Source organism: Tursiops truncatus, chromosome 8, assembly GCF_011762595.2.
Source record: "Tursiops truncatus isolate mTurTru1 chromosome 8, mTurTru1.mat.Y, whole genome shotgun sequence".
NCBI classification, from domain to species: domain Eukaryota; kingdom Metazoa; phylum Chordata; class Mammalia; order Artiodactyla; family Delphinidae; genus Tursiops; species Tursiops truncatus.
In genome coordinates this window covers 72,695,014-72,710,272 of record NC_047041.1, presented here as the reverse complement: position 1 = coordinate 72,710,272, position 15,259 = coordinate 72,695,014, and the positions used below count along the sequence as shown (strand labels likewise).

General features: G+C 45.2%; 1 long non-coding RNA gene across 2 annotated transcripts in view; it reads right to left on the bottom strand.

Moving 5' to 3' along the window:
• Window positions 1-15,059, bottom strand: part of LOC109552252 (uncharacterized) — a 36,155-nt gene extending 21,096 nt beyond the window's left edge. For both annotated transcript variants that reach the window (XR_002179059.2, XR_012333485.1), the window contains exons 1-2: window positions 13,664-15,059; window positions 13,059-13,210 (exon numbers count right to left, since the gene is read on the bottom strand). This is a non-coding gene — a long non-coding RNA (uncharacterized lncRNA). The remainder of the gene's footprint in view (window positions 1-13,058; window positions 13,211-13,663) is intronic.
• Window positions 15,060-15,259: the final 200 nt, after the last annotated feature.

The window sequence follows — 15,259 nt, the reverse complement described above, 5'->3', positions numbered from 1 at the left end:
AATCAGTAGAATTAGAAATGAAAAAGGAGAAGTAACAACTGACACTGCAGAAATACAAAAGATCAGGAGAGATTGCTACAAGCAACTCTATGCCAATAAAATGGACAATCTGGAAGAAATGGACAAATTCTTAGAAATGCACAACCTGCCAAGACTGAATCAGGAAGAAATAGAAAATATGAACAGACCAATCACAAGCTCTGAAATTGAAACCGTGATTAAAAATCTTCCAACAAACAAAAGCCCAGGACCAGATGGCTTCACAGGTGAATTCTATCAAACATTTAGAGAAGAGCTAACACCTATCCTTCTCAAACTCTTCCAAAATATAGCAGAGGGAGGAACACTCCCTAACTCATTCTACGAGGCCACCATCACCCTGTTACCAAAACCAGACAAGGATGTCACAAAGAAAGAAAACTACAGGCCAATATCACTGATGAACATAGATGCAAAAATCCTCAACAAAATACTAGCAAACAGAATCCAACAGCACATTAAACGGATCATACACCATGATCAAGTGGGGTTTATTCCAGGAATGCAAGGATTCTTCAATAGACGCAAATCAATCAATGTGATAAACCATATTAACAAATTGAAGGAGAAAAACCATATGATTGATCATCTCAATAGATGCAGAAAAAGCTTTCAACAAAATTCAACACCATTTATGATAAAAACGCTGCAGAAAGTAGGCATAGATGGAACTTTCCTCAACATAATAAAGGCCATATATGACAAACCCACAGCCAACATCGTCCTCAATGGTGAAAAACTGAAAGCATTTCCACTAAGACCAGGAACAAGACAAGGTTGCCCACTCTCACCACTCTTATTCAACATAGTTTTGGGAGTTTTAGCGACAGCAATCAGAGAAGAAAAGGAAATAAAAGGAATCCAAATCGGAAAAGAAGAAGTAAAGCTGTCACTGTTTGCAGGTGACATGATACTATACATAGAGAATCCTAAAGATGCCACCAGAAAACTACTGGAGCTAATCAATGAATTTGGTAAAGTAGCAGGATACAAAATTAATGCACAGAAATCTCTGGCATTCCTATACACTAAGGATGAAAAATCTGAAAGTGAAATCAAGAAAACACTCCCATTTACCACTGCAACAAAAAGAATAAAATATCTAGGAATAAACCTACCTAAGGAGACAAAAGACCTGTATGCAGAAAATTATAAGCCACTGATGAAAGAAATTAAAGATGATACAAATAGATGGAGAGATATACCATGTTCTTGGATTGGAAAAATCAACATTGTGAAAATGACTATACTACCCAAAGCAATCTACAGATTCAATGCAATCCCTATCAAACTACCAATGGCATTTTTCACAGAACTAGAACAAAAAATTTCACAATTTGTATGGAAACACAAAAAACCCCGAATAGCCAAAGCAATCTTGAGAACGAAAAATGGAGCTGGAGGAATCAGGCTCCCTGACTTCAGACTATACTACAAAGCTACAGTCATCAAGGCAGTATGGTACTGGCACAAAAACAGAAAGATAGATCAATGGAACAGGATAGAAAGCCCAGAGATAAACCCACGCACATATGGTCACCTTATCTTTGATAAAGGAGGCAGGAATGTACAGTGGAGAAAGGACAGCCTCTTCAATAAGTGGTGCTGGGAAAACTGGACAGCTACATGTAAAAGTATGAGATTAGATCACTCCCTAACACCATACACAAAAATAAGCTCAAAATGGATTAAAGACTTAAATGTAAGGCCAGAAACTATCAAACTCTTAGTTTGATAAACATAGGCAGAACACTCTATGACATAAATCACAGCAAGATCCTTTTTGACCCACCTCCTAGAGAAATGGAAATAAAAACAAAAATAAACAAATGGGACCTAATGAAACTTAAAAGCTTTTGCACAGCAAAGGAAACTATAAACAAGACCAAAAGACAACCCTCAGAATGGGAGAAAATATTTGCAAATGAAGCAACTGACAAAGGATTAATTTCCAAAATTTATAAGCAGCTCATGCAGCTCAATAACAAAAAAACAAACAACCCAATCCAAAAATGGGCAGAAGACCTAAATAGACATTTCTCCAAAGAAGATATACAGACTGCCAACAAACACATGAAAGAATGCTCAGCATCATTAATCATTAGAGAAATGCAATTGAAAAGTACAAAGATATCATCTCACACCAGTCAGAATGGCTATCATCAAAAAATCTACAAACAATAAATGCTGGAGAGGGTGTGGAGAAAAGGGAACCCTCTTGCACTCCTGGTGGGAATGTGAATTGGTACAGCCACTATGGAGAACAGTATGGAGGTTCCTTAAAAAACTACAGATAGAACTACATATGACCCAGCAATCCCACTACTGGGCATATACCCTGAAAAAACAATAATTCAAAAAGAGTCATGTACCAAAATGTTCATTGCAGCTCTATTTACAATAGCCTGGATATGGAAACAACCTAAGTGTCCATCATCAGATGAATGGATAAAGAAGATGTGGCACATATATACAATGGAATATTACTCAGCCATAAAAAGAAACAAAATTGAGCTATTTGTAATGAGGTGGATAGACCTAGAGTCTGTCATACAGAGTGAAGTAAGTCAGAAAGAGAAAGACAAATACTGTATGCTAACACATATATATGGAATTTAAGAAAAAAAAAATGTCATGAAGAACCTAGGGGTAAGACAGGAATAAAGACACGGACCTACTAGAGAATGGACTTGAGGATATGGGGAGGGGGAAGGGTAAGCTGTGACAAAGCGAGAGAGGGGCATGGACATATACACACTACCAAACGTAAGGTAGATAGCTAGTGGGAAGCAGCTGCATAGCACAGGGAGATCAGCTCGGTGCTTTGTGACAGCCTGGAGGGGCGGGATAGGGAGGGTGGGAGGGAGGGAGACGCAAGAGGGAGGAGATATGGGAACATATGTATATGTATAACTGATTCACTTTGTTATAAAGCAGAAACTAACACACCATTGTAAAGCAATTATATTCTAATAAAGATGTAAAAAAAAAAAAAAAAAGAGAGCAACAAAACCAATAAGCAAATGCACCAATGATAACAAGCCCTAAACACTAAACTAAGATAAACATAAAAATCAGAAACAAATCAGTTGCAGAGAGTAAACCCCAAGTCTACAGTTGCTCCCAAAGTCCACTGCCTAAATTTTGGGAAAATTTGTTGTGTAATCAGGTATTCCACAGATGCAGGGTACATCAAGTTGATCGTGGGGATTTAATCTGCTGCTCCTGGGGCTGCATGGAGAAATTTCCCTTTCTCTTCTTTGTTCGCACAGCTCCTGGGGTTCAGCTTTTGTTTTGGCCTCACCTGAGTGTAGGTCACCCTCAGGCCGTTGCTCCCCACCCCGACATGAGCAGCCGCTGAGTAGGGCCGCTCTTACTCATTCAGGACTGGGGGAGGGAGGGGTACGGTAGTCAGAATTGGAATACAGGGCGAGCCTGTGGCGGCAGAGGCTAGCATGACGTTTCAACAGCCTGAGGCGCACCGTGTGTTGTCCCGGGGAATTTGTCCCTGGATCACAGGACCCTGGCAGTGGCGGGCTGCACAGGCTCCCGGGAGAGAGGTGTGGAGAGTGACCTGTGCTCGCACGCAGGATTCTTGGTGGCTGCAGCAGCACTGTTAGCGTTTCATGCCCGTCTCTGGGGTCCGAGCTGATAGCCATGGCTCGCGCCCATCTCTAGAGCTCACTTAGGTGGTGCTCTGCCCTGTGTGGGCAGACGGGGAAGGAATCCTCTTCCTCGTGCACCCCGAAACAAGGTCTTTTGCCTCTTGGCAGGTCCAGACTTTTTCCTGGACTCCCTCCTGGCTAGTTGTGGCACACTAGCCCCTTTCAGGCTGTGTTCACGCAGCCAACCCCAGTCCTCTCCCTGAGATCTGACCTAGGAAGGCTGAGCCTCAGCTCCCAGCTCCCACCCACCCTGGCGGGTGAGCAGACAAGCCTCTCTGGCTGGTGAGTGCTGGTTGGCCCCAATCCTCTGTGCTGGAATCTCTCCGCTTTGCCCTCTGCACCCCTGTTGCTGCGCTCTCCTCCATGGCTCTGAAGCTTCCCCCCTGCCCACCCCCCTGTCTCCGCCAGTGATGGGGCTTCCTAGTGTGTGGAAACGTTTCCTCCTTCACAGCTCCTTCCCAGAGGTGGAGGTCCCATCCCTATTCTTTTTTTTTTTTTTTTGCGGTACTTAGGCCTCTCACTGTTGTGGCCTCTCCTGTTGCAGAGCACAGGCTCCGGACGTGCAGGCTCAGCGGCCATGGCTCACAGGACCAGCCGCTCCGCGGCATGTGGGATCTTCCCGGACCAGGGCACAAACCCGTGCCCCCTGCATCGGCAGGCGGACTCTCAACCACTGTGCCACCAGGGAAGCCCCCCATTCCTATTCTTTTGTCTCTGTTTTTTCTTTTTTCTTTTGCCCTACCCAGGTACGTGGGTATTTTCTTGCCTTTTGGGAAGTCTGAGGTCTTCTGCCCGTGTTCACTGGGTGTTCTGTAGGAATTGTTCCACATGTAGATGTATTTTTGATGTATTTGTTGGGGGGAAGGTGATCTCCATGGCTTAGTTCTCCGCCATCTTGAAGGTCCCCTCTCCACTCATTATTCTGAACGCATTGCTCCATTATCTTCTAGCATCTCCTGTGGCCATTAAGTCTGATGCCATGTAGATTTCTGAACTTTTGTATGTCACCTGTTTTCATTGTTGTTGTTTGTTTGATCTTTTCTCTGTGGACGCCATTAGGATTTTCTCTTTATCCCTGATATCCTGAATTTCACAATGATTCGCCTTAGTTGTTTTTTCTTTTTAAATTCATTCCACAAAGTACTCAGTGGGTCTTTTCCAACTCATTTACTTAAGTTCTGGGAAATTTTATTGAAATGTATTGAAGTCTTTGATAACTTTCACTTCTCTTTTTCTGTGTCTTTTTGCTCTTTGGAATTCCTACTAATCAATTGTGGAATTAATTAATTTTCTCATTAATGTTCTTTTACTGTCAATTGGGTAATCTCCCTGTTTTCAGTATGGTGTCCCCACCTTTAGCAATGCCTGGTATCCCAAGATAAGAATCTTTCCATTTTTACCTCTCCACAGAGTATACCTCAATCCTGGGATATAGAAAGGTATTCACTTGGTTGTGTGGGGCAGGAACAAAGATGCAGAGGGTTGAGATAGTGCCTCTTACACAGACGTTTAGCCTATTCTGTTTTTAGCCCCACCTGTACTCTGAATTTCAGATATATTGATATTTGGTAGCTTCAATTTCTGAATCTCTAGGGTTCTATAGAATGAACCAGCTTCCTTCAGTCCCCCACTTCAGGCTTTGGTTTCCATTTTCTCTGGTCTGCTAAGTTGGTCTTTCTTGTCCACCTGCTTTTTATCTCTTTTGATCTAGCTTTGACTCTGTCAGCACCATTGAATAGCATCTCTATTAATAAGAGGCAACACAGGCATGATCATCTTAATTGGCAAAGATGGTAAACGTGCTTCAGAGGTTGTCGTAGACTGTTGCAGGAATGAACCAAGGTATCTGTGACCTTGTGTAGATCTCTCCTACATTGAGTCTGGGCTTGGCCACTGAATCTGTGACTCGCCAATGAGGTATTAGCAAATTTGAGGCATGCAGAGGCTAGTGCATTGGGTCTTACCCTCTGGCTGCTGGGAACCCGGAGCCCACCAAGTGGAGAAGCAAAGGCCAGCCTCCTGGATGTTGAGACCACGTGCAGGGAGAAGATAAACCATCCCAGCAGAGCCCAGCCCTAAGTCATACCAGCTCCCAGCTTACTGCAAATGAGTGAGCTAGTTAATTCTAGCAGAAGATCCACCTGTATGAGCCCAGCCCAAATCACTGACTCACAACTGTGAGCAAATAAAATGGTATTTGTTTTAAGCCATTAAGTTTTGGGATGGTTCGTTATGCAAGTGTGATAACTGATACAGAGGTGTTACAATGAAGCTTTCTTTTTTGTTCCCTTTGAATTATAGGTCACACAGATCAAGCCTATGCTGTTTTCGTTCTCTGTGTCCTTATACGTTTACACTTGTTTTTAGCCCTGTGTTACCATTTTATTGTGGTTTGGGGAAGCAGTAAAATTGCACATACATGTCAGTTCCACCACATTTAACTGGAAGTCTCCGTTCACTTCTACTTCAGCAGCCTGACAGGTATTTTTTGAGCATCCAGCAGGTACCAGCAGCACTGGGCACTTGTAATGCGACTCTCACTTTTACAATAATGTCGCATTCAGCTTTGGTTTCCTCCTTTAACCGTTGCGACCAAGACTCAGCAAAGTTAAGTGGCTTCCTGGAGGTCAACAATTGTTAGAATTTGTGCCCTTAGCTGAGTGTCAACAAAGTCCCAATAGTTCCAATATACTCTGTTGAACCAGGAAATACACATTAGCAATGCACAAGGTGGGATGGATGGAAGACCCATAACTGAACAGACCTGACCCATAGCTGATTAGACACGAGAGGTGAAAGAACAACAATGTCTGGGAATTCTGCCTCCTACTGATCTGCCTTTAACCCCCCGAGTGCTACGGAATAGTGCCACCAACAAAAAGGAACAACAGAGGCATGGACATCTTAATTGAGGAAGATGGAAAATTTGCTTCCAAGGGGCTAGCTTGGGTCTTTCTCTTTCTTCTCGGCGTTTTCAGATCAAGGCTCTGCTGAGCACTGTTGTCAGCATTGCTTGTGGCCTGCTCTTATTGGGGGAAGATTTGTTGGTGCTACTTATAGGACATTTTCCCAGGGCAAACGGTAGTTTCTGCTGGTGCTCTTCACTGGTGGGTGGGGAGCTAAGCCCCATGAGGCTCAACATGGTTAACGGCTGTCAAATGGTTAAAACTCCAGGCATTGCTTGGGAAGTATTCCCAGGAGGCCACCAAAATGCCTTTTGGGAAATTAAGTGCCAGGAACAGCGTGTTCAATTTAGATCCATCTGGTTTATCTTGTTTCCCTTCTTTCTCTCCAGGAAAGAGATCTATTCCAAGATACTTGTGATCACTTTAACCTGCTGGGAAGCCACAGTATTGCCAGCCCAGCATGTTGAAGAGGAGAGAGAAAAACTGCTCTAACTCTAATTGGTAGCAATTTAAGCTCAGAGCAGAGCTCATCGTCCAGGGTGCTGGTTTCCCCGGACACAGAACTTGGGAGGAAGGAAAGGATGTCTGGTTTGAGAACATTAGGTCTAGAAGAATGAAGAAGTGACCCCAGCTAGAAAATGGTTTCTTACAGTATCTTCAGGCCAGCAGGTGAACCCCTGCAAGCTCTGATGTCACTGGGTTCCAAGTTAGAAAACCATAACCACACATTCTTGATGTTCCATGTGGCCCCAACTTCTCGGTATTGGATCCTGAGTTTGCAGAAACTAGTTAGTGAATCTATAAACCACATGGGTTATAATAAAAGACATCCACACCACAGAACCCTAATAACTGTTATTTAAAAAGAGGTAGATAACAATTTACTTTGATTAAGCACTTAACCATGTGCCAATCACTATTCTAAGTGCTTTACTGAAATTAAAAAATATTTTCCCCCAGTAACCTCAAAAGCAAGTCCTGTTATTATCCTAGTTTTATAGATAAGTATACCAAGGCACAGGGAGGTTAGCTGAATTGTTCAACGTCTATGGCTAATAAATGATGGAGCTGGGTTTGAATATAGGCAACCTGCCTTTGGAGCCCAGGGACCACCTTGGGTCTGGGCAACACAGCCAACTGGTAGCATGGCTGCCTCTGGGGTAAGGGACTAAGGGCCAGTGGAGGGAAGGCTTTCACGTTCCACTTTACCAAATGCTATACTGTTTGAGTTTTCCCCCTAAGCATGTGCTACTTTTTTGCTTTAAAAATATATTGATATCATAAAAGGAAAAGCAGTGCTGGGGAAGATGGGATAGCAGTGTAGCATTTCCCCCCTCGCCTTTTTACAATGTAACTTTTGAGTTAGGACCAGGCACTAGTTCCTTAGTTAATGGTAGGAATTTATTTAGGCACCAGGCAAATCAAGGCCAGGAGCCAGGAACTAGAAGTCAGGAATTTAGGTACAAAAACACAGGAATTGAGGGGACTTCCCTGGCAGTCCAGTGGTTAAGACTTTGCCTTCCAATGCAGGGGGTGTGGGTTCGATCCCTGGTCAGGGAGCTAAGATCCCACATACCTCCCCGCCAAGAAACCAAAACATAAAACAGAAGCAATATTGTAACAAATTCAATAAAGACTTTAAAAAAAATGGTCCAGGGGCTTCCCTGGTGGCGCAGTGGTTAAGAATCCACCTGCCAATGCAGGGGACACGGGTTTGAGCCCTGGCCCGGGAAGATCCCACATGCTGCGGAGCAACTAAGCCCGTGTGCCACAACTAATGAGCCCGCGTGCCGCAACTACTGAAGCCCGTGTGCCTAGAGTCCATGCTCTGCAATAAGAGAAGCCACTGCAATGAGAAGCCTGTGCACCGCAACGAAGAGTAGCCCCCACTTGCCGTAACTAGAGAAAGCCCACGCGCAGCAACGAAGACCCAATGCAGCCAAAAAAAAAAAAAAAAGGTCCACATCAAAAAATCTTAAACAAACAAACAAACATAGGAATTGAATTATCTTCAGATAAATCACCTCTAAACCACCTATAAACACCTCTGGGCAAGTGGGACCATCAGCAGGTTTACAGCAGGCCCTTGGGACAGAGCAGTAGGTTGGAAATCATGGTGGTAAATGCAAACTAAGAGTTCAGGGCCTGGAGGGCAAGACAAGGCGACGATCACCTAGAAGAGTGGGCAGCTGGCAGCTAGGAGACCCGGAGTGACTACAAGATTAGAGCAGGGTGAGATGTAAAGAGAAACAGATGTGAGGTCCCAGGAGGAGGAAAGCAAGCATCTACATCAGCCAGGAAGCCTCTTATAGAGTTTCCGGTGGGGCCTTGAAGGCAGAGGAAGGTGAGGAGGGTGTACCTGGCTGAAGTGGAGTGTGTGAAGGCAGGAAGAGATAAGAGTAAATCCTGCCATCTTCACGCTGAGAACCACTTGACTTTGATGTAGAGCTTCTACATGTGTGACCATTTTGCAAGGCTTTCCTTTTAAATATGCACACATTTGTGAACAAGCAGCCTCCCTTCCAGCTCAGCAAGGAGACCTCTCCGAGGGGTGGGGCTGGGATCTGAGCATTTGGCAGTACCAAGCCTCTCTTGCTCATCACTCTAACCTCGCACCTAGCACCAAGCGGGACACATAGTAGGAACTCAATCATTATTTGTTGAATTAATTTGTTTGATGAATTTGTGAAATAAATGAATACCACTGGGAAAATTGTACTGTATCTTGTAATGAAAATGTCAAACCCTTTTTTGGGCTTTATTTAGTAATCCTTTTGATCATAATACTAATAGTATTGACTGCTACCATTTGTTGAGTACTTAAATGTAACAGGAATTCCAACCCAAATTTTGCTTTAAAAGTTCAGGGACAGGGCTTCCCTGGTGGCGCAGTGGTTGAGAGTCCGCCTGCCGATGCAGGGGACACGGGTTCATGCCCCGGTCCGGGAAGATACCACATGCCGCGGAGCGGCTGGGCCCGTGAGCCATGGCCGCTGAGCCTGCACGTCCGGAGCCTGTGCTCCGCAATGGGAGAGGCCACAACAGTGAGAGGCCTGCGTACCGCAAAGAAAAAAAAAAAAAAAGTTCAGGGACAGATCAGACTGGGTCAGGTAAAGTTTGATCAGGGGTCTGGCTTGGTTTCTCTGTGATTCAGCTCTGCCCTATTCCATGTGTTTGCTTTCCTCAGGCTGGACTGCGAAATGACTTGGATGCGAAATGACTTCTGGCAGAAGCTGAGGACACACAATCCCTCACTCATATCCAGGAGGAGAAAGAGAGAAAGAGAGAGAAGGAGAGAGACCTCCTCCTACCATCAAACAACACTTTTGGATTTATTCTAACAGAACTAAACTGAACTAACCAAGAGAAAACCACATGTTGGTTGGCATAGCCTAAGTAACTCATCCCTGAACCAATCAGTGTAGCAACAGGGCTGGTATTATCCTGAATGGGTAGATCAGTGATGGTCTATCCCTGGAACCTAGGATGCAGGTCATCCTAACTAAACTGCATGGCTACTTTTAAACAGTGAGAGAGATGAATGGACATTGAAAAGCCAAATGAATGTCTATTCATTTAACCCTCACAAAACTCTGTGAATTAGGTCCCACGGAGAGAAGAGAAAAATGACCTCCAAGAAGTCAAGCAATTTGAGATCCCAAAGCTAGTAATTGGCAACACTGGGATCCAAACCCAGGTCTGTCTGCCTCCAAAGCCCATGCACTTGGCTACTAGACTCTACTCTCCAAATTTTAGACATTGCGTGAGTCTCTCTGGTTGCCTTTAAGAGGAACCTGTTCTTGGGATCGCCTCCAGCTGTGCTGGGGAACTCCTTGGGCCCCGGATGAATTACATCTAATAAGGGGCAAAGACCCTCCAGAGAGTCTAGCCCATGAGATCAGCTTCAGAGGCCTCCGGATTCCAGCCTCACTTTGGGGAGCAGCACACACCTCCTTGGGCTCTGACCAAGAGGTTGCTATGAAGCCAGGGCAGACAGTCCCTGTTCCTCTCTCAGTGGTCATTCGTCAAGCAGTTACTGAGCATCTGTTCTCTTAGGACCCATCTGTCTCAACCAAAGCCTGAAGCGCTGTTTCCAGTGCCCTTGCCTGGTCTCTCAGTTTGGTCTGTTCCTTTGTTCATCACGTCCAGAAGCCTTCTCCTCCGCCCCTGCATTGAACTTCTTGGATTAACGGTAGCTCTTTGTTTCAGGTCTGCACCCAGCCTGTTTCCTTTCTTTAGACACAGCACCCCTAGGACAGTAACTTGATTTATCTCTTCTGCAAGTTTCAGGTAATTGACAATGGCTGCCTTGAGAAAGAGGCAGAGTCTGCGTTCAATCTCAGAGAGCAAGCACGTCATCAGTGATTAGCAATATCTACCATGGGAGGGGACGGGAACAGCAGTCTGTACAGTGGATGTTTGATATTCCTGGGCTCACACACTCACCGAGGCTTCATGTTCGGGACTCAGAACCAGCTGTCCCCATTGCTTGGATTCCCTGTGGGTGAATTTCATGAGCTAGCATAATAGTGACAAGCTCTGCCCCCCTGTCTGCCTTTTCCATAGCTCTGAATGAGATGAAGCTGTTTACATGTTAGGTACCAGAATGACAGCGAAGTTGGGAGAGAAAGACAAGCAAGAGTGAAAAGGCCTGGTATAGGCCAAAGAGCTCTGAAGTCTGATTTAGGACGTCTGGGTTGACTTCAGCTAAGCACCAGTTCACTCTCTGCCCCCAGGCAAGTCTCTGCCCCTCACTTGGCCTCAGTCTCCCCATGTGATGCTGGACAACATCGGGGATTCTCAGTGGGGGTGAAGCCACTTCCTAGGGGGTGATCTGGACTTCTATAGGGGCATTTTTCAGTGTTACAATGATTAGAGGCTGCTTCTGGAATTTAGTAGGCAGGGGACAAGAATGTTCGATATCCTACAGTATCCAGGACAATCCCTCACAGTGAAGAATTATCCCATACCCTACACAACTGTCACGTGTCCTACTGGATACTCATGTAGATGAAGAACTTGTTCATAGTTCTCTGACTCTGGAATCTAGCTCTGCTTTAAATGTGAACACAATTTGTTTTTTTCACAACCAGTATACACACACTGAATTTTTAAAAAATTGAGTTACCATGTAAATCAAGGATAAAGTACATTTAAAAAAATAGTTGTGATTTCCAAAGCTAACACAATATTATAAATCATCTATATTTCAATAAGAAAGAAAAAAATAGTTGTGATTTACATAATATAAAATTCACTCGCTTTAAAAGTGTTCAATGCAGATAGGGTTTTCATCAATTCAGTGATTTGGTAGAATTGACAAGCTGGGTGACCATGACCACAAGGCAATTTCAGAACATTTCCATCCTCCTTCAATGCCCCCTCGGGTCTGTTTGCCGTCAATTCTCATGCCCACCCCCAGCTCCAGGCAACCACTGATATGTTTACTGTCTCTGCAGATTTGTCTTTTCTAGAAATGTCACATAAACAGGATCATACAGAATATATAAAGCCTTTTGTGTTTCTCTTCTTTCACTTAGCACGTTTCTTGAGGTTCATCCACATTGGGCCATGGATCGTTATTATATAATATAATAAGGATATAATAATGATTTTTAAAAATTACGTATACAGGTGGCTTATATTATTTATGAGTTGCACTTCAGGTTAGCAAAGAGGGTATTATAAAATATTTTTTTTTTATAGAAAGGGAGTCACAGGACCAATTGGGAAGGACTGGTGATTTTTAAGGACCTTGACACCTGTGAGTTTTTAAATCCTGTGCTCACAGAGGCTTACTTAGAAGGGCAACTGTAATCCAGATTTGAAGCAAACAGCAAATCTAAGCAATTGTCTTGCACCATTTGCTTTGCTCATCACACTGTGTGGCCTAGATTCAGATTCAGGCCAGAATCAGGGAGACTGAGACGGATAAACAAACCCAAGGGAACCATCATGAAAATTACAGGAAGAGCTTCAGATTCTATTACTCAACCTGGGTTTCAGAGTGAATCACAGCACAGACTCAGGCTGACCCCGCAGGCCCGACCCTGAGAGACCCATGTGGGCCAGCCCCACCTTCTCCACATGCAGAAAGGGAGGCCTGCAAAAGGGCTGGGAGCAGGGGGTGGGGACCAGCCACACAGCCAGACCAGGCCTGGGGGATCCTGGGAGCCTGATAATTAGACACCTCTTCAATCAGACATTCTTTAGTCGTTTAGAGAAGAGCCTGAGCCGTGCAGGAAATGGCTGAGACGGAGAGCACGGAGAGCAGGTCTCCATCTCTCTCCTTCCTGACCCAAGCAGCTCTGGCCCAGACTTTTCTTCCCACCGACCCTTCCAGCTCAGAAGGCAGCACTTACCTGTTGTTACTCAGGCAGTGCTTTTGGAAGGTCTCACCACCTGCACCCACTTTAGGCGGTTTATCAGAGCATGCCTGTTACCTTACCTCCATGGAGTCCTGGAAAATAGAATGATCGCCATCCCCTTAAGTTTATTGCTGCTTTCTTGGCCCTCCTTGCAGGGACTGGAGACAGTAGATTTGTCCTTGGATCTGGCTCTGTGCCCAGTCAGGCTCTACTTACTCTTCAGGCTTCCTTGCTAAAGAAGAAAGGAACATTCATTGGAGAAGTAAATCTGACCCTGGGAGATCAGGCGATGCAGGAAGGTAGCCCAAGCATGGCCCTGGGACTCTCCACCACCCCTAGATCTGTGGTAGACAGGGAATCCCAGGGTTGGGCTCAGCATCCCCAGGGGGCCCTCACTGGAAGTGGGGTATGTGGAGGGGCAGGGATCCAGCGCTCCGGGCAGTTTTGATACTCCAGGTGCGGTCATCATACAACTCTGGTTTTCAGGTTTGGGAATTTTTATAAAACACAGACCTTGGCAATTCGTTCACACAAGCACTAGTTATCTGAAAAGGAAGCATCATTCCGAAGGGGCCTCTGGTGCCCATGGCAGTCCACTGAGCCCCGGCAACCGGCGAGCGCTCCTAGCTCGCGGCTGCGCAGGGATGAGGGCGGGGATCTGGGCAGGATGGCAGCCTCGCCTCACCTGTGGGGCTGTCCACGTGGTAGAGGCCCAAATGCTTGCATGGAGCCTGGCAGTTCTTTCCGAGACCTGGGCACCAGCCTTGCATATATCCATGGCAAGCTCCAAAGCTGGACTGAGAGGTGTTTCTCAGTTATAAGCATTCAGGTCTTTCTGTGCAGCCTCTGTTGGGTTTGAGCTTTGGCCTGGGCCCCGCTTGATAGCAGCATAAGAGCTGGGCCACCTGTGTGAGCAGGGAGAGTCGGGCTAGAGGCAAGCGCCCTGCAGCCCAGGCTCTGATGTCAGGATAGCTGGGGCAAAGGCCGGCAGCACAACTTACGTCTCCTACCGCTCTCCTCATTCCCACTCATTTTCTTGTTTATGGTGGAGGAATCGCTGGCGGTGGTACAATCACTAGGGTGCAAATAAAGCATTATGGCTGGAGGTGAGAGGAAAAACAAATGGCAGGCGCTTCAAAATCTGGCTCCTTTAAGGCTTCCGTAGCAAACTTCCCAGGTGTAGAGCAATCCGGAGCTCCTGGAGCCTGCCAGGAAGCTGCTGGATTACAGACATTTGCAAAGGAAAAAGAAGAGAGAACAGTCAGCCTGGTTTAGATAAGCGGTGCACATCTAGCCTTGGGAAGCCAGGAGTGTGTGTCTTGCAAAGCAAACAGCAGTACCTGCCAGAGCAGCGAGAAAGCTGAATTCAGGGCTTTTAAAAAATGAAATGCTCTTAAGAACTGTAGCAAGAAATGATAAGGTTATTTTAAACTCAGTTATTTGCTCACTGCTGATGAAGCACGCGTTTTCCTTACACCCAGGGGGATGTAGAGAGAAAGCTGGGCAGGATGGAGAGAGGTTAGGACCACAGGCCTTGGGCCACTGGTCAAACTGTATTTGCTTCTGATCCCTCAACTTCCTGTGTTTGTAACCCTCCGATCCTCAGTTTCTCATCTGAAGCTTAATAGGGCTGTTGTGAGGATTAAATGAGATCCATGGAAAGCACTTAGGACCAGGCATGTGGCAAGTATCCTATCAAGCATTAGTGGTTATTGAGCATGTGACCACCAATTTGCATATGCAGCAGATAACTTGTGAATTAGCTAATGTTTATGGTCCAGGGATGGGATCCTGTCACCGTGCCCAGGCGAAGTTATCCACCTCTTCTCCCTTCTTGGGGCACTTACATGGGCAGGGTCATTCTTTTCCAGTAGGGCCTGGCTCCATTCCAAGATGTGCTTCTCGTCCAGAAAATGTTAAATCGGGCAAGATCCAAACAAATCATCTTGTCCAGGCCATTTAGTTTTTAAAGTGTATAATTCAACGGTTTTTAGTGTATTTTCAGAGTTGACCAACCATCACCATAATCTAATTTTGAATCATTTTCATCACCCCACCCCACAAAAATTGTACCCAGGAGCAGTCATTTCCCAGTTCCTCCCTGCCCACCCCCCCAGCACCCCCAGCCTTAGGCAACTACTAATCTACTTGTCTCTATAGATTTGCCTATTCTAAACATTTGATAAAAATAGAATCATATAATATGTAGTCTTTTATGACTGACTTTCACTTAGCCTAATGTTTTCAAGATTCATCATCAGTCAATGGGCATTTGGTTGTT